General features: G+C 36.9%; 2 long non-coding RNA genes and 1 other non-coding gene across 4 annotated transcripts in view; 2 read left to right on the top strand and 1 right to left on the bottom strand.

Annotated features, from left to right (window-relative positions):
- LOC141380475 (uncharacterized) overlaps window positions 1-25,870 on the bottom strand; it is a 156,550-nt gene that overhangs the window by 92,169 nt on the left and 38,511 nt on the right. The window lies entirely within an intron of this gene.
- Window positions 5,622-8,266, top strand: LOC137489112 (uncharacterized). The gene is made up of 2 exons (XR_011008448.2): window positions 5,622-6,059; window positions 6,203-8,266. It is a non-coding gene; the product is annotated as an uncharacterized lncRNA (long non-coding RNA).
- Window positions 8,635-8,763, top strand: mir124-5 (microRNA 124-5). The gene has a single exon (NR_030063.1). It is a non-coding gene; the product is annotated as a microRNA 124-5 (primary transcript).

Raw genomic sequence — 25,870 nt, forward strand, 5'->3', positions numbered from 1 at the left:
TACTATGGAGAAACCTTATCTATTTCAATATATACAGTGCTCAGCATATATAAGTATACCCCTCACAAATCTATCTTTTATATTCATATTTTTAATAGGAAGTTAGACAATATTATATTTGTGCGTATACATTAGATTAGTCTGAAATCAAATCTGGAGCTTATCTACCAAAACAACTTAGGATAACGGTCTAAAAACTAGCACACCCAAATTTTTATGTTATAGAAAAATATTAAATACAAAATTGAAAAAGAGGAAAAATCAACAGAAGCAAAAAAGTTGAAAACTTTTGTTGAAATTTTGTAGTTTGTAATTACTTTTTTTTTTACAATATTTTGCATGAATTGCTTGAAATATTATTTTAATGAATATATTTGTTTAATAAATCTGTTTTGATTAAATGTACCAAAATACATTGCCAAAATTCAGTGAGAAATGGATAAAAATATTTATTTTCAAAATGGGGTGTACTTAATTATGCTGAACACTGCATCTTATATATAGAGATGCTTCTTGATTTTTTCTCCTGTGCATTAGAATGTATATTTTAGCCAAAATAATAACTATTTCATCATGATTTACAGAAGATCCAGTAAAATATAATTTAATGTAAGAGTAGTTTATTATCAACAGAATGATGTCAGGTGTTTTTACAACAAGAATATTTTGGTGACGTATTCTCAAAGACTGTATTTAAGAATATCAGAGTACAGGTCTTAAATATTAATTAATTGTAATTTTATTAATTAAATCTGTATACTTTGCCACTACCTTTCTATCGAGATTTAACCAATTTGTCAGCAAGCAGTTTTAAATTCAATAAAATATAACTTAATTTACAAACACTAATAGTATTAATCAGTGCAGGTCAGAAAGTGCATGTTTTATTTTAACATCCCAGTTACACTGAATCACAATAATTTATCTTTACTTTGACATTTTAGTTCAGGTTATTAGAAACATCAAACTAGACATCTCTTTGGAAATGACATTAAACATAATTTACATACTGTATATAAATTCAGTCTATAGCATTTTTTTCATTTTGCAGGCAAATAAATCCAATAATGACTGTTTCCGAAATTATTTCTCAAGTGATTTCAGTCTGAATTGTCAACAATGCTTCTTATGAGGTTTCCAAATCCAGCCCTTCAGTGGTGTTCATTCTCCTTCCACTGCAGGCTCTGGGAGTGAACTCAGTGGAAACATGAAAGAAGAGTCAAGAGCTCTGGTGAATTATTCCAGTCATCTCTAGACACGACTGAATGGTTGGACCCCAGAATGGATCGGTAAATTCAAAATGACTGAGCATCATCCTGTTGATAAGGGCATTATTAATGGAATTTGACTGATTTACCCAATAAATTTCTCTCTCACACACACATACACACACAAATGTTTAGTTTGTATGAACTCATTGTGGCTCAGTACACTGTAAAAAATAAAGCTGGGTTCCACAAAATCGATTTGTGTTGGGACAACATGAAAGAATTAAGTTAACTTATGAGTTTTTACAAATTTAAGTGGATTGAACATAAAACTATTAGGTTGTCCACCCAAAAAGATCTGTGAAAGAACTGTGTTGTTTTTTTAAGCTAATAAATAACAAACAGAAAACATCATTTTTTGAGAGTAGGGTGACTTGAAACAAGCATTTTTTCATGTTAATAATAGAAAGATCATATAGCTCAGCATCCTCAGCCTCAACAACAGCACTAGTGTGTTCATTTATTGTACAAGACTGCATGGTGCTCTTCGAGTGCCGTGAACACCAGACTGCAAAGACTGCCATACCGTCCCAATCATGGTGCAAACGGATCAATGGCTGCTGATGTTGACATTTATTAGGCTGTACTGAAGTTCCTGCATTGATATCGACACTCAGATGCGTCACCCAAGTACCTCAAGAGGCAAGGTGTCAATAATTCTGAAGAGCATCATGAGTGAATGCATGCAGCACAGTGCATCACACGTCTCGTGGCTGTTTTTTTTTCTGTTTATTTTCCTCATGCACTAACTAACTCACTGGAATTCTGTTCCATCACGAAACGCATGCAGAGAACAAATCATCCAGCGTTTGGTTCCAGCCACACTGTTTGCTAAAAGGTCTTTAAGGCTTTGCTTTGAGGCACGGTTATGGTCCCATTCTCTTGTCATATTCCATGTCATGGAGTCTGCTCTGGTCAGAGGCATGTTATGACAAAAGAGCCAGAGGGGAAGGACAGAAGGGAAGTGTCTGGGATATGTTTTGTGTTTTATAGAGTTGGGAAACACTGTTAGGGCTGTAACGACAACGATTTGTATCATGCTAAAATGCAGCTCAGACTGAGCAAGTTCATTTAGATTGTCTATGACATGTAGAATTATAAGCCAAGTCATGATTAAAGAATACAAACTCTGGAAAGTAACGTAAAAATGTTTTTTTACAACCAGTTTTGGTTTCCCAAATAACTTTTCAGAGAATATTTTATAAACGTGACCTATTTCTTAATAAGAGAAAAATAAATAAATAAATAAATAAATAAAAAGTGCACATTGCGCTATATACAGACTGTTTGAGACAATAAGCAATAAGGGAATAAGAGTATAATATGGAATATAAATGAGCATGTAGGTTACCAAAAAAAAAAAAACATGTAGCCTACTGCTAATGCAAGTCTAAGGTTTTCAGAGCGATTGAAAAGCTTTAAATGACTCTTGTTTAATGCTAGAAATTTATCTAAATAGACCCTACGTTTTAGCAACAATTAAAACGTTACTTTAAGCAATAATTACAGATTTCCCCGCATCAATATTCGTATAATAATATTCTCGGTGTTTGTTTTTTCGATTTATTTATTCGCTGCTCTGACATAGCCTACCTGACTTAATTCTGTGCCGCAGCTGAACTCATTTCAGACAAATTCGTCCAAGAGGATACCTTTGAGCAAACGAATTTTGTTATTTATATGTCCTATCCCCCAATTTCAGCTTTGCTTTTCATTGTGTGCGTTTAGGACTTCTGACGGGACAGACATTTTCTCCTTACCTGTGAATAAACGACCTTTCCTGATTATCGCTGATAACAAACAGCTTTGAGGTCAGTGTGAAATATCGTCTAATGTCTTTTGTGTTTATTTTAAAAGTAATAACTTTCCTTTTTCACTTTTTAAACCCCGACTTTTTCTTGCGCTATTTAGAGCATCCGACATTTTCTGACACTGTCAACAACGCACTGGACAGTTCGCGCGCGCGGGCGTGTATGGTATGTTTGCGCGTGGCGCGTTTGGATGCATGTGTGTGCGGTGTTTGACTAGATGGTTATCCTCTCAGTGATTACCATTCGGTAGACACGAAAGTGCAGGCCCCACTCGCATTCAAATCATTGCCCACCATCTTGATTGTGGAGGACAGCTTATGAGGCCCCGCAGATTGTTCGGGCTTGACAATGGATTCTTTTGTGAGGGTGTTTCTCTTTATTTCCTCAGACAATACTTGAGGGTCCTTCTGGTTCTGCTCTCAGGAAATGTTTGCAAAGTTACACCTTACTATACCTCTTCTAAACAAGTAGGCAGCATTAAACTTCTTTTCCACTCGCAAGTGGCCACTAAATGGGAGAATTTTTATATGACGTTGCGGTAATGACAGGCGCGCGCTTGATATTTAAATGTAGCCAATGTCTTCAAGTGTAACTTCACATTACACTAAAAAACAGACACCTGAAAATTCACTTATAAACGTGCATCTCTTTCACACACGCCTAAAGCACTGGACAGCACATAGGAGCGAATGTGCGTGTTTATTGAATAATTGAGCGGCAATACAGGCGCCATGTTTAGCGCGTTTCCCGGGCGCACCGGGCCGTAGAGATGACCTTTCCGTCCTCTGCTTGAATAGCCGCATAAGTAAAGCGTCCAGCTGGGCCTGTCTAAACCTTCAACGTCAATTCGAAAATCGGTATGATTTCCCTGGGAAAATCTGGAAATGTTCTCTAGAAATTCTATGCTATACAAAACGACACTATGCATGTATTTGCATAAGGCAATCCTTCTAATTATAATTCTAAGTAGCCTACATATTTTTATTTCATATATTAGTGTAGCTATTAATATTTTGATATAGATAGTGTTAAAATCAGAAATACGCTACCAGTATTACTGGTCTTAAGGTGTTTGTTGTTAGATGTTGGGCTGCTTTTCTACGAGAGCAAAAATACAAAAACAAAAAATCATTTAAAGTTAATGAGTAATCAAAAATAAAATCTTGTTTTACCCATCAATTCCGCGTCTTTGGGTTTCCTAATTATTATGACTTAATATTACCTTGTAAGCAGTGCAACAACATATATAAATAAGGTTAAAAATGCTTTATTTGTATTACGTTTAAAAATTACAAATAAACAAACAAAATTATTAATAATTTTTTATTTTTTATTTTTAGTAGATTATCGCCGATAGTTTCCAGCCATGCATGGGTTAATCGTGCTAACTTGCTATGAAAGCGGTCATGGGATGTGAATTTTTAAAATAAAAATGTTACATATTTAGTTATAATTTTAATCATGCATATAGCCTTTAATAATATGGTACTTCAGAGATACCAAATCATTTGGGTCAGTAACATTTGCGACCATAAGAATACCATATCCTATACTGCCTTACAATGTTTATAGGCTACAATAAAGCGGGGTAATCATAAAATTTAAACTCTTTGCATTTAGAGCTTGAATAAAAAATAGCATTTTCCATTTATCAATATTTTATCAGAATGTGCTTCCCATTTTGATAAATACAACACACAAAAACAATTTTGCCCAGCTTGTTGACGGATATAAGTAATACTTCTCTCTTCTTCAATTATTTGATTGATTTAAAATATTGTGTATTATATAATGTGTATGTGAATTAGTTAAATGTGTCTTTGATTTATCAAGTAATTTTAGTCGTATTCTGAACTGTATTTAGGGCTTTCCAGAAAAATCTAAATGCATGGGGATATTTTGTCACCTAGCCTTGAACCCTGGGAGTCGAGTTTGCTGTGACACTTCTATTCACGCGCATTCTTATGCTCCAATGTGCAAAACCCATCACTACATTACAGTAAGGAACAATGAGTCGAAATCAGTAAAATCACTTCTGTACACACATTGATGGATGCTTTAACCCCGTCCATATAGGCCATGCAGTATACGTCACATACACGTGTACCAACACAACGCGTAACTATAGCCGCCTAGCAAAGTCATCCGTTCACCTTTAACGCCCTTTATAAAATTAACGCGTGTGACGTCTCTTTTTCCCCCAGTTCGTTTGAGAACGGACCCTCCTAAATAACAAAACACTTTAACACGTTGTTCGTAACACCAACACTGAAGTGCATTTTTCCCGCTGGAGCCCAGAGTTCAGCGCCCGGGCCGCGCCGCGCTGAGGCCCGCTCCCCTCGCCCTTTGTTGGGTCTATTGTAGTGAGTGTGTGTTGGGATTGGGGGCGTAATGAGAGGGCTGCGACCCCCCGATGGGCTGGATTTGCTATCCAAAGACCGTTAGACAGCGCGTGAATGAATTGGGACTGAATGTCATTGTAATGCAACTGAACAGCTCCTCCTTCACGCAGTTTAAGACGAGGAGGCCGCTCAACTGAGTCGGGAGAAATAGCAAACTGACGGCGTTCAGCGTTCATTTCTGTCCTTTTCTCCGCCGTCCTGTTCTCAGCTTCTCTTGCTATGGACAAGTGGCCGTCGTTATCCTTCGGATTCAGGAAGGTGTTTTCCCAACTGATAAAATCCTCTGAGGGCTTTCTGTCAGAGCTGGGATTTGTGTGGCAAGAGATCTAAAACCACTGAACAAGAAACGAGGCGAATATGCGTTCAAAATCTGCCCAAATTCTTCGATTGAAGAAAACACGCCATGCATTTGAAGCTATCATCCAGACCGGACCGCGTTTCTGTGTTGGAATCTCGAGTCTCGTTTCGATTTAAGCGTGATAAAGGCCTAAAGAGACATGATGCTTATCAAATAAATTTTAGCCCTAAAAATGCTAGCTTTATTTAAATATGGACGGCAAACACGATCGAAAAAAGAGGTAGGCTAAAACGAAAAAAAGGAGAGACAATTGTTTTAGCAAGAAAGAAGAATCGTTTGATCACAAAAAATAAATAAATAAAAACGGATATACCTTTAAAATATAGGACTGTTCTTCTCAATAGCCTTTGTTTCTATCCACAGGGGACGTCTGGAGAAGACCCTACTAAAATCCAGCCATGACAACAACGGTCAAGATAAACATTTAAATCTTATAAGCGTGCTGTAGGAACTTAACAAACATTCAAGAATTATTTTATTTAAGCAAGCTAATCAAATACATTAAAACCCATAATTTAACGTCAATATCATCGAGGTCAGACGCTTGTCAAAACAGTTCAGTAAACATCATTAATCGTGCGTGTCGAAAAAAATACACTTTTTGATTCATTTATCTCATACATTCGATTGGAAAATTGGTTATTGAGAAAAGAAACTGAGCTATATAACAAAAACACACCAAGCGTCATCAGTTAATGCTGTATTCAGTTCAGTTTAGAGAAGAGGAGAAAATGAATAGAATTTTGATCAAAAGCCACACAAGTGATATCAGTAGCGTGTCTATTAAAGGCGATAGGTAAAATACGTTTCTAACAACGGGGTATTCAATATCACGTGCTTGGTTAAAGAACAAGGGCAACTTTTTGAATGTGATTATAAGAATACAAATATAACAACCACATACTGTTTAAAGCAAGAGATTAAATTATTGGAATCGTTAAAAAAATCAGAACAACTGGCAGATGTTAAAAATCAATGTAAATTATTAATTCATATGCATGTTAAAACGAAGACGTCTAAACATCTGCATAAGTGAAACAGGTTTGCACCAATGGAGGCGCAGTAGCCTACTGTCTATGGGTGCAACCTAAAACATGATTTGTCAGTGTAGGCTACATTTATGAAAAATAATACCCCAATACTCAGTTCTTAAGGTTAAAACTAAACATTTTTAGAATATGCACACCCTGTTAGAAAAACTGAACAATTTTAGCCAAAGAATCAATACAATTGCAATCACATAGCCTTTTCTCAAAATTGTATATCCAGCTAAACTAAAACCTGCAAATGCCACACCGAAATATATCATTGGGCTGTTCTGCATTGCATAACAGGAGCAAATTTGCGTTGTGCTAAAAATCGGAGGATCTAATTCTCTGGAATGACAACGAGTTCTTCCGCTTTACATTATCAAAAAAATAATCTCAGCACATTATAAATATTTTCACGCCATCTTTACTCTAAAATATGTTTTTCTTCATACACGTGTGCTGCATTCAACTTATGCAATTTAGGACAGTACACAGTGTATGTAAAGTGCATGTGAAACATTACGAGTCCAGTTTAAATATGGACGCAAACACATCAGAACGCGTCAACGCAATAAAACTATTTCCGTCTATATAATGCACGTCTGGATGCAGCTTCTTTTTGCAGAATGTCAGGCGCGCGCTATTTCAAGGACATCTCGCTGATGAGGCTTTGGCTAATGGGGGAGAACTTGGGCCCGGGCCATGACGTCATTATGTCCCAATGTAATCCGCTTGCGTTGAGCCCAATCAGCAGAAGGCTGCGCGTGTCTGGGACGGGAAGAGAGGACCTCTAATCCGCGAGACTGGATCAGAGAGGCTGAAAAAACACTCAGGGCAGGACCAAAAAGCCGCTGCCCGAGGACGACCGAGATTAAAAGGGATAGATCGGGAAGAACTGGCCCCAGTGCCTGCTCGTCTGAGGATGAATTTACAGAAGGATGCTGCGGAGATTCTTTTAAATGGAGGGAAAGAGCAAGTCATCCTCAAGAACAGACTCCGAGCGCCATAGCTTCCGCAGAGTCATTGGACAGAAACCAAAACGCGAAGAGCGCTCGAAAATAGGAATTATCGCTGAAATACACATTTCATTTCGATGCTTTTCTTCGCTGTGCTAACGTGTCTTCGCGATACAGAAGAGGAACGCTATTGTGCATCGGCGTTAAGCCGCGAAGGAGGGCGTATTTGCATAGACAAGAGGAGTCGCAGCATCTGAGCTGTGGAAACATTCCTGTTCTTCCATCAGGATAGTGCGTTAATAAGTGCTCTTGTACTGCAAAGGTTTTGTTTTCTTTCCTTTTTTTTTCTTGAAATGTGATGCTCTCGTGATGCTTCTATTGCTCGTTCCTCCAACTATATCAAGGACAAAGAGCTCTTATATAAAGATTGAATGAAGAAACCCGTGGACGATTTATTTATTTATTTATTTATTTTCTTTGATTTCTTTTTTTTACCCCGAAGGAAATGGTATTGAGCGCAAGAGTAAAAGTGCTATATCGATTAGCTTATTTTTCCATTGTGTAAGCTCAGACATGGTGCACGTCATTAATCTGTCTTTAAACTGCAGTATCAGATATGGACAACGCCACTGAAGACTAAAGTGGTGGATGGAAAAGTGTTAAGTAGGTCGCGGATTTGTTTATAGCTCCTGCAATAGGATTCTACTGATGCACCGACTGAAGCGTTCAAATGTTATGCCCCTCTCTCGGAAGCTCTTGGTTAGGTTACATGTGCCAGTCAAGGCGCGAAATTTGAGTGTGAAATGAGGGGTTTTGCTCGTGCGTTCTTTTTGAGTTCTCGCTCTGCGTGTTCACAGCGGACCTTGATTTAATGTCCATACAATTAAGGCACGCGGTGAATGCCAAGAGAAGAATCTCTCCAGCAACGAGTTTGCGCAAGAACACTTAGCTGCTTAGCATAGAAATCAAGTGCACCACAGCTGTGGATCATGAGCTGGCGTTTGATATATCGACAAGCAACCAATTGATATCAGATTCACAATGAGCACAATCATGTAAAGGGAAAAAGCGCTTTCATTTTCCGGGATGTTGATAGAATTTTCACGTGAATTATTGAGGCCTGGTTTCGCCTTCGTATAGAAATGGACCCTGCACATACTTTAAAGCTCGATTTAAAATGTAACATTTTCAGACTTTACTTTCGAGGTTTTTTATTTAGCAAACACTTTCTTGGTTATCATCACTAGGAGGTCACTGCGTGGTTGGTTAAACTCACCAGACGAAAAAACCCACATGGTTTCCTGCCGTATAGTGTAAAGCATTTAGCTATATATGCTCTCATCCATATACGGACCTTTTTCAGCTGCCAAGTGACGCGAATTTAGCTAGCTGTTGCTGTACAAGGGCGCCACCTATCGGGCACAGTCTCGACTTTATCTCACAACTGAGTAGCCTAATATGCCGTACAGATAATTACAAACATTTCAAACGTTGTACTCACTTCTGTTTTAAAGTGCTCAATACGTTTAATGTAGCCAAGTGTTTTTATTCGTAAGAATAATCAACTGGTGAGACTAAGCTATACAAACAGACTAGACTGCACCACTGTATTTTTATAAATGCAATAGCAGGCCGTGTAAAATATAGTTTGGTCATTGGATCTATTGATAATGTTCAACAACTAATTTTTCTGTGAAAATGTTTGAATGTTCTGGGTGCGTAAATAGGATATGAACAAAAATGGCGCGTTTGACTTCAACAGAAGCTCGTGGGGGGAATAAAACATAGCCCACACCTGACTGTGCAACACCTGGAATGATTAGCTGATATACAGTGATATACTTATACGTACAGGCTATAAAATAGACTCTCTGTTTTTTATTTTATTTTACTAATAGCGATCAAACGTCAACGTCATTTTCTCATATTTAGGGGTTCGTAGTTCGTTTATCCAACTAGATATGAAAAGCAAAATCACCTATTATCGTTAATCACTAAAATACTCGTGGTTACATCTTAAATGGGGCGATTATTCTACTCCGATTAACAATAACTGGACTAATGCATATTATTTTGACAGCTCGTAGTCTACAGCATTTAGTTATAACGAAGTGGCAGACAATCGGCATAGATTCTTACGATTGTATTTGTGCATTTTAATCATTAAGAGCTATAGGCATGGGTAGATCTTTCAGGTTAAATTTTACCAAAATTCTTTTGAATCTTTCTAATTAAATCGGGGTAAAACGTGAAACGTGAAAGATTAATCAACCCAAATTTTACATGGCCGCAGGGCTAGGCCTACCAATTATTTGACGACAAGATTACATAGCTTGTCTTGTTCATTCTAAGGTATGCTTGATGAAATAGTAAAAATTAGTTTGCACAACTCTGCATAATAATGTTATTGCACACACACACACACACACACACACACACACACATATATATATGTGTGTGTGTGTGTGTGTGTGTGTGTGTGTGTGTGTGTGTGTGTGTGTGTGTGTGTGTGTGTGTGTGTGTGCGTGTGTTTGTGTGTGTGTTTGTGTGTGTGTAGGTTTTTTACAGGTAAGGCATCTTTCAACTAAGAAAGATATGTGTTGCTTTGTTTGGCTCATTGTGGTGCACGTTCAACAAATAAATGTATGATCACTTTTTGTTGTTTGTCTGTTTCTTATCTTGTCACACTGTTAGCTAAATGACTACGCTGTACTGTGGTTACGTAGATGAGGGCCTACACCGTTTAAAAAGCAGCTCGATTAATTAAAAAAAATAGACAGTTATTTTTACAGAAAAAAATCCGACACTTTAAAATCATGGAAAACATGACCACAAATAAAATAGAGAACGAAACCACGTTCCTGGAAAGGATAGGAATTTTTAAAAAGACGTTTCTTGTTTTTGTATTGGTCCATTTCACCTAATTCAGAAGTGTTATTCCTTCAAGTTCAATGTGTGTGAAAACGTCAGTGCGCCACTATAACCTCACAGTACGAAATTGTAAAAATAAAATAATAGTTTGAAACTGGAGTTTTAAAATAGCTACTGCCATCCGCCATCAGTAATCCCGCCCCAAACTCACGCCATTTGAGTCTTGTGTGACGGGACCGTCTATCTATGCACAAAAAAAAAAAAAAAAAAAACAAGAACAGAGGACAATTCCAACAATTGTCCATGTCGAGCATGTGTGATTTTTATTATGTTGTATTCAAATTAAATGTAATATTAAATGTAAAAGTAAATGCTTATGCCTAAATGCACAAATAAACGAATAAATATTGTCAAAAAAGGCTAAGTGGACTCAGCTAAAGAATAATATCATTATAATTAATGAACAAAATTATAAATTATCCACTAGCCAAAATCCAAATATAAGAAACGTAAATACTTAAATAGACAAAGCATATATAATACTACTGATAAATCGGAATAATTGACACACTTATGGAGAAAGCAGCCTACTTTTTATTTCCAAGATATAGGAGATATATGTTGAATATAGGGTAAATAATTCAATGCAAGAAAAACACATCATTATTAACAATATTTGACTCTGTCCAGTGACAGGGCGGAATTTGAAGAATAAATTCAGCACCATGGAGAGCTCCGCGCGCGCGTGCCCGACACTCATTCTGCTCTCTTGCTCGAACATAGTAACAGTTACAAAGAGAACATCAGTGCACACTTTATTGCTAGACAAATTGACATTATATTTACGTACTAGCTTAAATTCATATCATGAAGAAACAACAAAGGCATATTTTAGTGATAAATACCTAACATTGCCGCCTATCGGGCTAGAGCTAAACTGTACGATAGGCCTCCATAACTTAAGTGGACGACAATCCTGCTGATGAAAGCAGAAAAAGTCACACACAGGTGTGAATTCATCTCAAACACCCGTTACAAGCTAACGGCCCCTAAGCTTTACAGCTGGCACTTATATTTAAGCACAATAAAGAGCTTACTTATCAGTTCAACTAATCGCCTTTGCTTAAGAACAGTTTAACAAGTGTTTCACACAATTTGCGGAGGTTCAACTGCTCTCCCACAAACACACTTGCATTTTAATGTCTCGTTAGCTCGTTGAAACTGTTTGCTTGTCCACAAACCAACATTCCTAAAATATCATATGGAAAATTGTAGGAATTATTATTAATTTTTAATTCTTTAAAAAAAAAGTCTTATTATTTTGGCTGTTGTGCATATGCGTTGAATGCATACAGCTAACCAAATAAATACCACACTAATTAACAACACAATAAAGCATGCGGTCACTGGATATTTCTGAAGAAGCACTAATATATTAAATAAAGGCCTACATAAAATATTTCTGAAACAAATATAGGCGTTTTTATTGTTGTAACTCTGTGATAACGTTATTTATTTATCTAACTTGAGATGTCAGCAGTCATTTACAGTGTCACGTCTCTCACACTGAGCATTGATAGCTTTATAGCTTATTTAAAACTTATTGATGTATTGACTTAATCGTATGACGTCCCTTGCAGTCGTGGATGTTCGAGAACAGTTACCAGGAACAGCCGCCGGAGGTCAGCATTAGCTTTCAAACACACGGCATGTTTTACTCTTGACTGTGCGACAGATGACAACATCTGAACATCTGACACGGGTCATTGACCCTGTTTCAGCAACACTGCTCCTCTATGAACGTCATCGGTTCACAAACCTCAAAAAATATAAACCTGTTTATATATGTGCTTCTATTCATGTTTGTTTATAAATACAACAGGATCTTGTTTACTGAAGCAATAACCAATTTGAAGCAGGGTATTAAAACAGGTCACTAAAACCCTCGTCATTGTTTTAAAGTCACTGGTTTCCCTAAGGATACAACAAAATACATTAATTGCAATCTACACGCAAACACATCCACAAAATATCAGGTAAAATAAATTCATAGTCCCCATAAAGATAGCTGTACAAGTTGATCTGTGTTACCTTTTCAAATCAACCTATTAAATGTTATCCTTTAGCTAGAAAATAGTTCCTGACAGTACTAGCGTGCAGCTATAGAATGTTCCTCGGCATAACAAGACTTATCTGTAGATGTGAAGCTCAAATAAATACAGAGTGAAACCGTTCTTCTGCACTGTCACAATTACATTTGAACACAATTCCTCATGCATTCTGCTTATCTCACAGGGAAGTACACATTTAGTTTAAAACCAGGCAGGTCCTGGGAAAAGCACACACTAATAGAATCACCAGTACAGTAAAAGTGAATGAATGCAACTGGAAAAGAAAAGCTTTACATAGCACTTTGAAAATTCATCAACCATAAAAAGACTTTCTGAGATGGGAAGGGTTTAAGCGCATCTTACAAAATCAACTTTTGGTAGCTATTTGGACAGAAATGTGTGTGGAAATAGTACGCACGCAGCCATAATAGAGTGGTATAAACACATTACGTTTACTAACTCTTAATTTTACTAGAAAATTAAAACAGGAGCTGAAACCCAGCAATTCTGAGGCCGACCACACCATGATGTAGCAGTGTAGTCCTCCCCACCCACCAATATTGATTGACATGTGCGTATTATCATGTTTCATTATTAACATGTGATATCATATACTTAAGACAGGATTTGCAAAGAAACTGGGATTAAAAGATGGATCTATGAGAACTATCTGTGCAGGATTACCGAAAAAAAAGCGGTACACTGTTTTATTATAGCATTTAGAACTAATTATTATGGTTTTTGTGAATTTTTGGTGTCCTCTCCTTCATCAATGTCTGGAGTTGCTGTCCATCATTGTGCTGTTTATTTAAGATATGAAAATCGTTTTTACTCTGTTCTAAAGCAAATATGCCTGAGCAGTGGGCAGTGAGAACCAGCTCATTAGCTTTTAAAGGCACAAGTGCAAAACAGCTAAAATCCCAACACAGGCTCATTGTGGATACATACCCCTGTCTACATTTCTGGAGAGCATGAATTATGTAGCCAGAGGTATTTATGGCTGAATTTCACTTTTAAAATAAACGCTAATGGGCGGTATGACGCTGCAGATGGCTTTTATTTCTTTTAGCGCTACCAGTTAACCACTTATTTCCATAAGTGGGCCCATAAGACGGATTTTACGGTACTTCCAGTTAGCCTAGTAGCTCGCCACGTACTACGACGAACTTGGGACATGGAGCTGAACTGACTGCGACAGTAGGGTTTGAGTCCGGCAAAGAATGGTTCTAAAAACAGGTAAAATACAACAACATAACTGAGCTATCATAGTACGATGCATCATTTGGGAAAAAAATGTAGGGACGAGTGTTTCCCGAAACTGTAAATTCTCTGTCACTGATCCATTGCTTGAACCACGTTAGTTATAACAAAAAAACATCCATAATGTCACTCAAAATGGGGTGCAGTAACAACTTCTTTAGAGATAACCCCCATAATTTTTTGTGTAAATTATATTGTTTTACATGCACACAAATATATACACACACACACACACACACACGAACACACACACATATATATACAGTATATATACAGTATATGTTACAGTATATATACACATATATATATATATTTTTTTTTTTAAAGTCTACTTTTACAATTTACACATTCAAACCACTGCAGAATGTTCTAACTTACAGGCCCATGTCATATACAGTATATATACTTTCTTAATAACTAACTTAATATTTATTACAGCATTAAAGTATGCTATTGCAAAAACTGAACTGTAAAAAACCCTTTAAAAGCAAATTACACCTACAGTAAGAGAGATGACTTTACTGTTTTTTTATAAATCATTCCAAGTTTAGTGTAGTTACAAGAGTACAAGTTTGCGATGCAGTTTGCAAATGTTCGTTGGAACGATGGATTTGGGAAATGCCAAATCAATGAACAATGTTTGTAACAACACAACTTGCGAAACTTCCTTAGTTTGCTAATGATGGTTTTCGAAAACGCACCCCTGGTTGGCTAAAGCGTATATTGCACCCTCTGGTGGATTCATGCAAGAAAAAGATGCATGAGAGAAATTTGAGATCATCAAAAAGCGTACATCGGCCTCTGGTGGATTTCCAAAAACAGAAACTGTGAGCAGACATACCTCCAGTTACATATTTCACTGTACCCTGAACTGTAGACCTAGGTACGTATCCGTAATGAGCCTGGGTTGCAAAACCCCCCATGAACACAAAGGTTATCATTTTCAACAGGGTATAATAAATATTCTGATGGGTATTTTGAGGTGAATCTTCACATATTCGTTCTGGAGACACCAAATGATTTTACAGCTTGTAAAAAAAGAGCATAATAAGGGCTCTTTTATTTCAAGGTGAGTGAAAATATTTAATGCCAGCAGGGGTCACACATACATCATTTAAAATACAAACAAAACAATCACATGTGTGGTACAGTATAATGCAGTCACAGAGGTATGTTTGTAGAGTAATTAGCAATTAGTAATTGTTTAATGCAAATGAGTAAACTGGACAGAATATATTTTGTAAAAAAAAAAAATGTAAAGTCGCATTTGCCAGCTTATGAAACCCCTGTGTAAAAGTAATGCTGAGCATGTTGTCTAATGTTTCTCCTTCTAATCTTTTCTTTATCACGTTACGATAAAGTCTTCAGCATACAATTCAAATGGGCCTGATATGTTTTGTGGTCTAAAGAACAGCAGACGGTGATTCACCACAATGGAAACCGTTTAAAAATTCTGAATACTATGTTATACATCTATAGAAAATACTAATTGTGATTTCCACCACAGTGTTATCTATTTTTAGTTAGTAGCGGGGGAAGGGGGGCACTTAAGAGATTAAAAAGAGCATTTGATTGGTCTTATGAGAAGCTGTAGTGATGTCATCAATTGATGGAAGTGACAGGCCCAAAGTTCGAATGCATGCTCTAATTGCAAATTTTGTGAATATTTTTGAAACTTACTTAAGCTTAGGTAATCTAAATGTTCATAATTAAAACACCAACATAATAATAATTTTTAATAAAGCATGCAAACACATTTGCGGAATAAACAATGTTAGTTATTGCAAAAGTTATCTTTACAGTTATTGATCCAGATGTGAACAGGCCGCAAGAAGTCTTGCATGTGTCTTCACAGCTCTCTCAGAGATGTATACACATTATGGTATGATATTTGGAGTAGCGTAGTGTAGGAGTAATGTATGAGCTCAGACTATTACAAAAATACCACATCAGAAGCAGCGCAGTGGGTCAGTGGTGTGGGATACAGTAAGGCGTAGATGTAAGAGAAAAGATATTGCAGAACTATTACCCAAAGCAAAAGAATAAGCCCAAACATCACTCCCTTCGTTGCATACATTATAAATGAGCACAGTTTCACTATATTGATGCAGCTACAAAATAGCAATAACCAATCTAAGCACAGAACTCCTGTATTACACTCTTGTCAAACAGCTTGTTCTACTTATTCTACTTGTTTTTTTTCCTCCCCTCCATAGCCCTGGTGGTTCAGTGAGCTAGAAATACAATATTCAGTATGAAATGACGGCATTTTCTTCTGTGACAATGTGAACCTCTCCCAGGGCGAGAGAATGTGCACACAGTCAAGGACCCGGGAACATTATGCAACACATTACAATTCAACCTGTCTGCCAGAGAAAGAGTAACAGAAACACACACAGAGAGAAATAGAAATAGAATGAGCATTATGTGAGAAGAATGATGAAGTGAAATACGTGACCAGAACTTGAATTATTAAGGCTGTGACCTTTCAACGACCTCATTCTCTGACCATTACTTCTTAACATAACTGTACCAATTGATAACAATGTCATAATAAAGTGTCCTAATTATTCCATTGTGATTAAGTTTTGTAGGCTTATAGGCAGATCAAGAATGGTTACAATTTCTCAGAATATAAACAGCAACAATACCTCTTTTCTCACAGTTTCTGAGACGTTTCTTTAAGCATCTAGTCCCTCCAAACTCAGAAATAAACACACCCATTATCATTACCTTGACTTGCTCACAAGGCCAAATTCCAGGTCTCAGCAACAAAGGCTTCATTTACACCTGATAACTTATTTAGGATATGTTTTTGTCAATCCACTTAGAAGTAAACTATACCAAGTTAAATGTTTTGAGCTTGTCTGTTTTTAATTGCTTCCTCAGGCGATCTGAAAATATTTGGTCAGATTGTTTTCAGGCTGCACGGTGGCGCAGTGGGGTAGCACGATCGCCTCACAGCAAGAAAGTCGCTGGTTCGAGCCTCGGCTGGGTCAGTTGGCGTTTCTGTGTGGAGTTTGCATGTTCTCTCCATGTTCATGTGGCTGTTCTTCCAGGTGCTCTGGTTTCTTCCACAAGTCCAAAGACATGTGGTACAGGTGAATTGGGTAGGCTAAATTGTCCATTGTGTATGTGTGTGAATGAGTGTGTATGAGTTTCTCAATGATGGATTGCAGATGGAAGGACATACACTGCGTAAAACTTATGCTGGATAAGTTGGCGGTTCATTCCGCTTTGGCGACCCCAGATTAATAAATTGACAAGGCTGAAAAGAAAATGAATGAATATTACCTATGTTTTTAAATTATTTAATTAAGAAAATGAATGAATGAAGATTGTTTTCATAGTATAAATTCATCATTATTCACAGTATAAACTCATGCATGCCTAAATTCACCCTTTTTTCAGAGCGGTTGTAGTTATGGTTCATGCATGTATGTATGTGTATGTGTGTATGTATTCATTCTTTATTTTTAATTTATTTATTGCAATTAAAATCTGTGTACAGCACATGGGTTATTTGTGAATATAATTACTGCTACGGCTATAGTTACTGCTTATAATCGTTTACATGAGGTAAAGTTGACCAAATTAAAGTCTAGTCAAGCCAAGTTGAGCTTTATTGTCTTCACTAGTGGAATGAATTGTCGTGTCTCTAAGATCACGGTGCTACGTAAATAAACAATCATAAATATAAACACAACACTGAACTTAAGAGCTATTTTAAACAACCCAGGCTAATTGTGGATACATTCCCAGGTTTACATTTCTGGGGACCATGACATATGTACCCAGAGCTATGTCAGCTTGCAGTTTTTGTTTTCACAAATCCACCAGAGGCCGCTATGTTTAATAATTTCAAATTTCTCTTGTACAGTGGATTCGGAAAGTATTATAGCGCTCCACTTTTTCCACATTTTTATATTTCAGCCTTATTCCAAAATGGATTAAATTCATTTATTTCCTCAAAATTCTACACACAATACCCCATAATGACAATGTGAAAAAAGATTTTGTGTAATTGTTGCAAATTTATAAAAAAATTAAAAACCTGAAGAATCGCATGTACATGAGTATTCACAGAATTTGCAGTGAAGCTCTTAATTGAGCTCAGGTACATTCTGTTTCCACTGATCATTCTTGAGCTGCTTCCGCAGTTTAGTTAGAGTTTACCTGTGGTAAATTCAGTTGATTGAATATGATTTGAAAAGGCATACACCTGTCTATATAAGGTCCCAGGGTTGACAGTGTATGTCAAAGCACAAACCAAGCATGAAGACAAAGGAATTGTCTGTAGACCTCAGAGACAGGATTGTCTTGAGGCACAAGGCTGGGGAAGGTTACAGAAAAAAATGCTGCTGCTCTGAAAGTTCCAATGAACACTTTGGCTCCCATCATCCGTAAATGGTAGATGTTTGGAGACACCAGGACTCTTCTTAGAGCTGGCCGGCCATCTAAACTGAGTGATCAGGGGAGAAGGGCCTTAGTCAGGGAGGTGATCAAAAACCTGATGGTCACTCTGCCTAAGCTCCAGCGTTCTTTTGTGAAGAGAGGAGAACCTACAGAAGTACAACCATCTGTGCCGCAATCCACCAATCAGGCCTGTATGAAAGAGTGGCAAACGGAAGCCACTCCCCGCCTGTAATTTGCCAAAAGGCATCTGAAGGACTCTTAGACCAAGAAAAAATATTATCTGGTCTGATGAGACTAAAATTGAACTCTTTGGAGTGAATGCCAGGCGTTACATTTGAAGAAAACCAGGCACCGCTCATCACCAGGCTAATACCATCCCTACAATAAAGCATGGTGGTGGCAGCAACATGCTGTGTGGATGTTTCTCAGCAGCAGGAACTGAAAGACTAGTCAGGATAGAGGGACAGATGAATGCAGCAATGTACAGAGACATCCTGAATGAAAACCTGCTTCAGAGTGCTCTTGACCTCAGACTGGGGCGGCGGTTCATCTTCCAGCAGGAAAATGACCCAAAGCACACTGCCAAAGTATCAATAAAGTGGCTTCATAACAACTCGGTGAATGTCCTTGAGTGGCCCAGCCAGAGCCCAGTTCCAAATCCTATTAAACATCACTAGACAGGTCTGAAAATGGCTGTACACCTTCGTTTCCTATCCAACCTGATAGAGCTTAAGAGGTAGTGTAAAGAGGAATGGACAAATATTCCTAAAGACAGGTGTGCCAAGCTTGTGGCATCATATTTAAAAAGACTTGAGGCTGTAATTGATGTCAAAGGTCCATCAACAAAATATTGAGCAAAGACTGTAAATCCTTCATTTTTAATAAATTTGCAACAATCTCAAAAAAATCTTTTTTACATTGTCATTATGGGGTGTTGTGTGTAGAGTTTTAAAGAATTAAATGAATTTAAGCACTATAAATACTTTCTGGATGCACTGTACGTGACATTTGCACACTATACAAGTACTTTTACATAAGACAGAACAATATTGTGAAAAATATTTAAGTGAAGTGTTTGGTCCATATAAAGGAATTTGTCAACCCCACTAACCTGTGTGAAGCACACTCAGAAAAGCTCAATATTTTTTATAGAGGAAAGTAAAATTGAAATATTGACAAAATACCATTATAAATCGCATTATGAAGGTAATGTAAAAAAAGGTCATGTGTTTCTTGATTTATTTATTTTTATTTTTTTGCAGTTTTTACATTTTAATAAAAAAAGTTACGCACTACATAAAAGATAATAAAGCAGTGACATAAATATCACTCACATGTTGGTAAAATGATTATGAATTACTACTAAATAGACTAGTCTGTGGAAATGAGGCTCTCTAGGAACAGTAATTTTCCTCCACTTTGCATGATATGCTCGATGCCTCTCCCCAGCTGAGATGTCATTGCTGTGTTTCCTGTCTCAGTTTGGGGAAGACCAGACCATCTGTCTCTGTCTGGCCTGGGCCACTACATGAGAACTCTGCTGTAAACATACACACGCTGCCATACTGAGTTTTTGCAGTGTAAACAGATTCCATGATCACTTTTATAGAAAAAAAACTGTACAAATAAACAAGGTTATTTTATTAACCCTTGCTGTTGGGAATGTTTTCATCCACTGAATTTGAGTCTTAATTTGGCCACAACTTTCTATGGGTCTCAGCAAATGGATTGATTTTTGTTGACAGCTTATTTTGACAGATAATTTGGGAAAATGCTTTGAATTTTAAAACTCAAATATACACTGGGCAAATTTACAAATTTACATTTTCGTTATGTTTGTGGCTGTTTTTGCTCCATTGACTTCCATTATAATCACATTTTTTGATTGCAAAGTCATGACACCACATAATCAGTAATCATGCATTCTTGATTGTTGCTTTTTTTCCATAATGGGAAGAAGTACCATTTTTAATTTTTACTGTTGATCATGAAGGGTAAAACAAACAACATTTTTCTTAACTGACTGAAAAAAAACAAACAAATTAAAAACAAAAAGAAATTAACTGACAATAAATTAAAAATTAGAGCTAAATTAAACTAACAACAGTCATTGAAAAGCTGACTGAAATCAAATAATAATTGGCAAAAAAAAAATTTTTTATCTGCGGCTGAAATCACAGTAGATGCCGCTTTACAGACAAAAACTCAGTCAAGAGCATGCTTATAAACAAAACATCTTTTCCATAAACATAAGACCTGTCCTAACTTTTCTTTGTTTGCCAAAAAAAAAGTAAACTAGACCTGTTTAACTATATGTATCAACTGGCAGTATGATCATCAGTATCAAGAAGATTGTCGGAATTCTTTATAGTTTTTATTGATCACATTTTTTAGAGTTTTTGGTTTCAGTGTTTGTTCAAACTGTTACTGTCACAATCACCAGCGACCACTAACCACCAGAGGTCGCTGAAAAACATTATCTCTCATTCAAACTACAAATCCGCCAGTTTATGGACTACAACTGCATACATGCACTTCGCCAACACACACCTGCTTCCTCATTTAGACTGATTACACTCGCACCACCTGTGGATTGTCAAAGACTGATTACACACACAGCAGCACACACACACATTCACATTGCAGAGTCTTGTTTACTGTTAGTGACATTACATCGCATTCTCCTAGTCTTGTTTTCCCATGTTTTGATCTTAGCCTTGTTTATCCAGTTCTTCTGTTTAGCCGCCTGCCTTCTGACCTCTCGCCTGTTTTCTGATCATGATTCTGGACTGTCAAAGGACAGCAAGACTTGCTGGCAACGGGGCTTGCTGCTCCTTCTACCACTACACATCCAGCTCACAAAATGCCCGCATCCAGTCCTCCAGCTCACAAGATGGCCTACTCCAGTCTTCCAGCTAACAAGATGGCTTATTGTCCAGAGTCTGTTCCTGTTCCTGAAATGCCACTGCCAGAGCTGCCAGGGTCTTCGCCAGGGTCGCCGCCTCCAGAGCTGCCAGAGTAGTCGCCGCTGTCAGAGTCGCCGCCGCCAGAGTCGGCGCCGCCGCCGCCAGAGCTGCCAGAGTCGACACCGCCGCCGCCGCCAGAATCGATGCCGCCGCTTGAGCCACTGCCGCCAGATACTCAGTCACTGTCAGAGCTGCCAGATCCTTAGTCACTGCCACTGCCGCCAGATCCTCCAGAGCTGCCAGATCCTCGGTCACTGCCAGAGCTGCCAGATCCTCGGTCACTGCCAGAGCTGCCAGATCCTCGGTCACTGCCAGAGCTGCCAGATCTTCGGTCACTGCCAGAGCTGCCAGATCCTTAGTCACTGCCACTGCCGCCAGATCCTCCAGAGCTGCCAGATCCTCGGTCACTGCCAGAGCTGCCAGATCCTGCCAGTACTGCCAGAGCTGCCAGAGCAACTGCCGCCAGTACTGCCAGAGCTGCCAGAGCCACTGCCGCCAGTACTGCCAGTGCTGCCGCCAACTGAGCTACCTGAATGGCCGTCGCCGCCTGAGCTTCCTTAATAGCCTCTGCCGCCTGAGCTTTCTGAATGGCCGCCGCCACTGCCTGAGCTTCCTGAATGGCCGCCGCCATAATAATTTTTTCCTTAAGATGGTCCTTAAAAATTAATAACTACTTTTATTCTAGTCAAAATAAATCAAATATGACTTTCTCCAAAAGAAAAATAGTATGAGACATACTGTGAAAATTTTCTTGCTCTTGATATATATATATATATATATATGTATATATATATATATATATATATATATATATATATATATATATATATATATATATATATATATATATATACACACACACACACATACTCAATAGAAATGTGTTCAATAAATAAAAAATAAACTAAAATTAACAAAACCACTGATGAAACAAACCAAAAATAAGCTAAAAATGTACATCAAATGTAAAAAATGTTATTAAAATAAAAACAAACTCGACTATAATAGCCCTGCTAAAAAAAACTAGAGAACTGTTAACATTCATTGAAGATACTAATTTTTATTTGGTATTAGAAAACCAAAGTTTATATAGTGGAGAAATATATAAATACACTAATAAACACAGAGAAAAGAAGTTTTATCCAAGAAAGAAGAACAGATTAGAAGTGTAACTCTTTAGTTCTCTTTAATCTTAGTTTTTAAATATGTACTATTCTCATTCTTGGAAAAGGGTCATACCATAGTCAACACATAACTGTCCCCTAGGTTCTTTTCCTGTTTTAGCATTTATGACCGTCTGTACCCTTGTCTGTTAGTCTAAATATATGATTTGTTTTATAAGCAGAGAGAGTCAGACCAAGAATGAGAGAGATAAAGAGAGTTTATCTAACAAAGGAACCACAGATAGTTACATAATTGTTTCACTCCTAGGGACTTTAGCACAAAGGGTCTCAAAATAAATGGAACAGTCTGTGTGAGCTCATTTTCTAAAACACTGCCCTGAGTGAACCAAATATAGCATTATATAGAGGGTTACCATCTCCATTTCATGTAATTAGCATCTATGTGCAGAGGATGGGCTTTAATTACAGTCAGATGCACTCAGAACACACAAACAATGCGATCAATTTATTGTGTGCACAGACTTGCACTAGTTCGATTACACTTTCACTCGTCAGAGCCATACAAACAAATGAGGAAATACCAGGAAAAAAGAGTCAAACTGTTACTCAACACTCAGTCAATAATGCCTCAGAGGTTATCAGTCATCAACACAACTCCGGCCAATACAGTTGACTAAAGACTGGTCATTTATACACCTGTTTTACTCATTGAGTCAGTGCAGAGGATGAACTTTATAAAGGTCAGAAGTAATGATGCTGTCAGATGATTCAATCAGTAAGCTACATTGTAAAATGCTACATGTAAAAATCCATAATCTGTTTAACGGTAAGTTTCCTTAATATAGTGGATAACAGTAAATTAACTTTTGAAGGACTCTCTGCATGACACTTTTTCTTCTTGAGATATGCACATTAGAGTTTTAGGTTACATCTAATGTTGATAAATAATGTTTACTGCATTCATTCACTTTTTTGTGTGTTATTATGATGCTGTTTAGTGGTTATGTGAATGACACTGAGCGTCTTCTACATATTTTTATGTTTCTCTGCTTGTGGGAAAAATTGTTTGGGATGAGCATTGGCTCATCATATGACTTTCCAGCCTGATCTCATGGGAAAACGTAACTATTTTTTTATGTTTTGTCAGTTTAGTGGTTAATTCGTACAAATTTGTACGATTTTAAAAAGGAGGTGTGGCACCCCACCCCACCCTAAACCCAACCGTCATTGGGGGATGAGCGAATCAGATCATACAAATTCATACAAATTAACCACTAATACAAAAAGTTATGAATTACTGTGAGATTGTGTTGGACTTATACTTCACGGATATATTTTTACACAGTATATAGCAGGAGTGCCCAGACTTTTTCCTATAAAGTGCCAAAAACCAAACTTCATTGAGGGCAGTGGGCTGAATATATATAAAACCATATTACATTAAATTTGCCAAGGCAAATTTTCTCATTTATTCAGTAATATTAAAAATTTTTTGATTTCAATCATATTTAATATCTAATGCAGTAGCATTTTACATTTTATAATGAACTTATTACTGTAAAAACACAAACAATTCAATTTATGACACAATGGAGTTCAATAAATACACTAGTCAAGCTGCACCTGCCTTTACCTTGATATGCTTGTAGATGTCAGATGTACTGTATGTCAAGTAAAAGTACATTGTAAAAGTCTGATTCATTTACAACATTTAATTCAGTTACCTTTTTATTGTAGCTCAGCAATAAAACAAAAAAAGAAACAAAAGATTACTTTGAATTAAAATTCAGAACGACGATTTCTGTCAAAGGCATTCGCCCCAAGTACAAACATTCTCCCTCTCTTTTCAGATGGGATGGCAGATCAAACCGTGGGCCAACTTTGGCCTGTGGGCTTCAATTTGGGCATCTCTGGAATATAGTGACGTCACCCATTTTGAAGTCTTTCCTTGAGCTATGGATTTGAGTTAATAGTTACAACTGAACAAAAGATCCCCCAAATACTGTAACTGAGTAGTTTTTTTTTTTTCCTCAGGAATTGTAATTTACTAAGTAGTTTTAAAACTGTGTACTTTTACATTTCCTTGAGTACATTTTTAGTGCTATAACAATGCTATTTCCTTCAAACTGCAGTCCTACCTATTTTTTGTCTATGGAGATTGGTAGATTAATCAGTCCTGTGATTCGGTCCAATCAAATCACACATAGAAAATAAATTGTATCATACTAAACAACCGCAAGACATTGGCACTTTATAAATGCAACAAACCTTTTGGAAGCATTAAAAGTGTCTAATAAGATGCCTAAATCTGTACACTCAATGGTCAAGATACTTTTGAGACTGCATGTCACTGATAAGAAGATGTTTACTGTATGATGACTGAAATCACTAAATAGTCTTCAACAGTAACTGAATGCACTACAAAATGTTAAGTTTACACATCCGTCCACAAATTGCATGTGAATGCATGAGCCGTTCTCATCGTAATACTCAATACTCACAACTCTTGAGTTCTTTTAAAATGGCTACATTTAACTCCTTACTTTGAGTAATATTTACAACAGACACTTTGACTCTACTTGCACTGTATACATTTTTAGGCAAGTAATGGTTCTTTTTTCTTGTGTGTGATTTTTCAGTACTCTTTCCACCACTGCAGATATTACAAGTATTATTTTTGTTTGTTTACATCATAAAGGTGATTATTTATGCTTGCATTTGATTTCCACCTATCTAACAATAAATAATGACTAAATAATAAAAATGTAATTAAAGTTCAGATGGCATAAGTGTAAAATACTGTATGCATATTCCCTGTTATAATTATAAAAAAGCCCCAGAGAAAAGAGCCTGTGTCCACCCTAAAATAGAAAAAAAGTTAATTATTTCATTCATGCGATTTACTACTATTTATATTTTGTAGTTTAAAAGTGAAACTTCTTTCAACGTCTAAAAAAGGCAGCCTAAAAACTAACAAAAACATTGTTGAAGTGATTTTCTTATAATAGTACTGCCTGCTATAACAAACAAACAAACATTACATAATAATATCACATTAACTGCATAATTAATATCAAAGAGCTGCATGCATGAATCATTTGTACAGCTCTTTGTTTTTGTAGTAGCAATTACGTAGCTATATAAGTAGTGTTTGAGGATGTTTATTCATTCTCTTTTAGAAAGAGAAATTAAATTTAGTTTAAACCTCTCAACTTTCATTCTATCTCTCATCTAAAATGCCATTTGCACGGCTTCCGCCTCAAACATCATTAACCTCCTCTTTTATCAGGCGTTTG

This window comes from Danio rerio, chromosome 23 (assembly GCF_049306965.1).
Source record: "Danio rerio strain Tuebingen ecotype United States chromosome 23, GRCz12tu, whole genome shotgun sequence".
Lineage (NCBI taxonomy): Eukaryota > Metazoa > Chordata > Actinopteri > Cypriniformes > Danionidae > Danio > Danio rerio.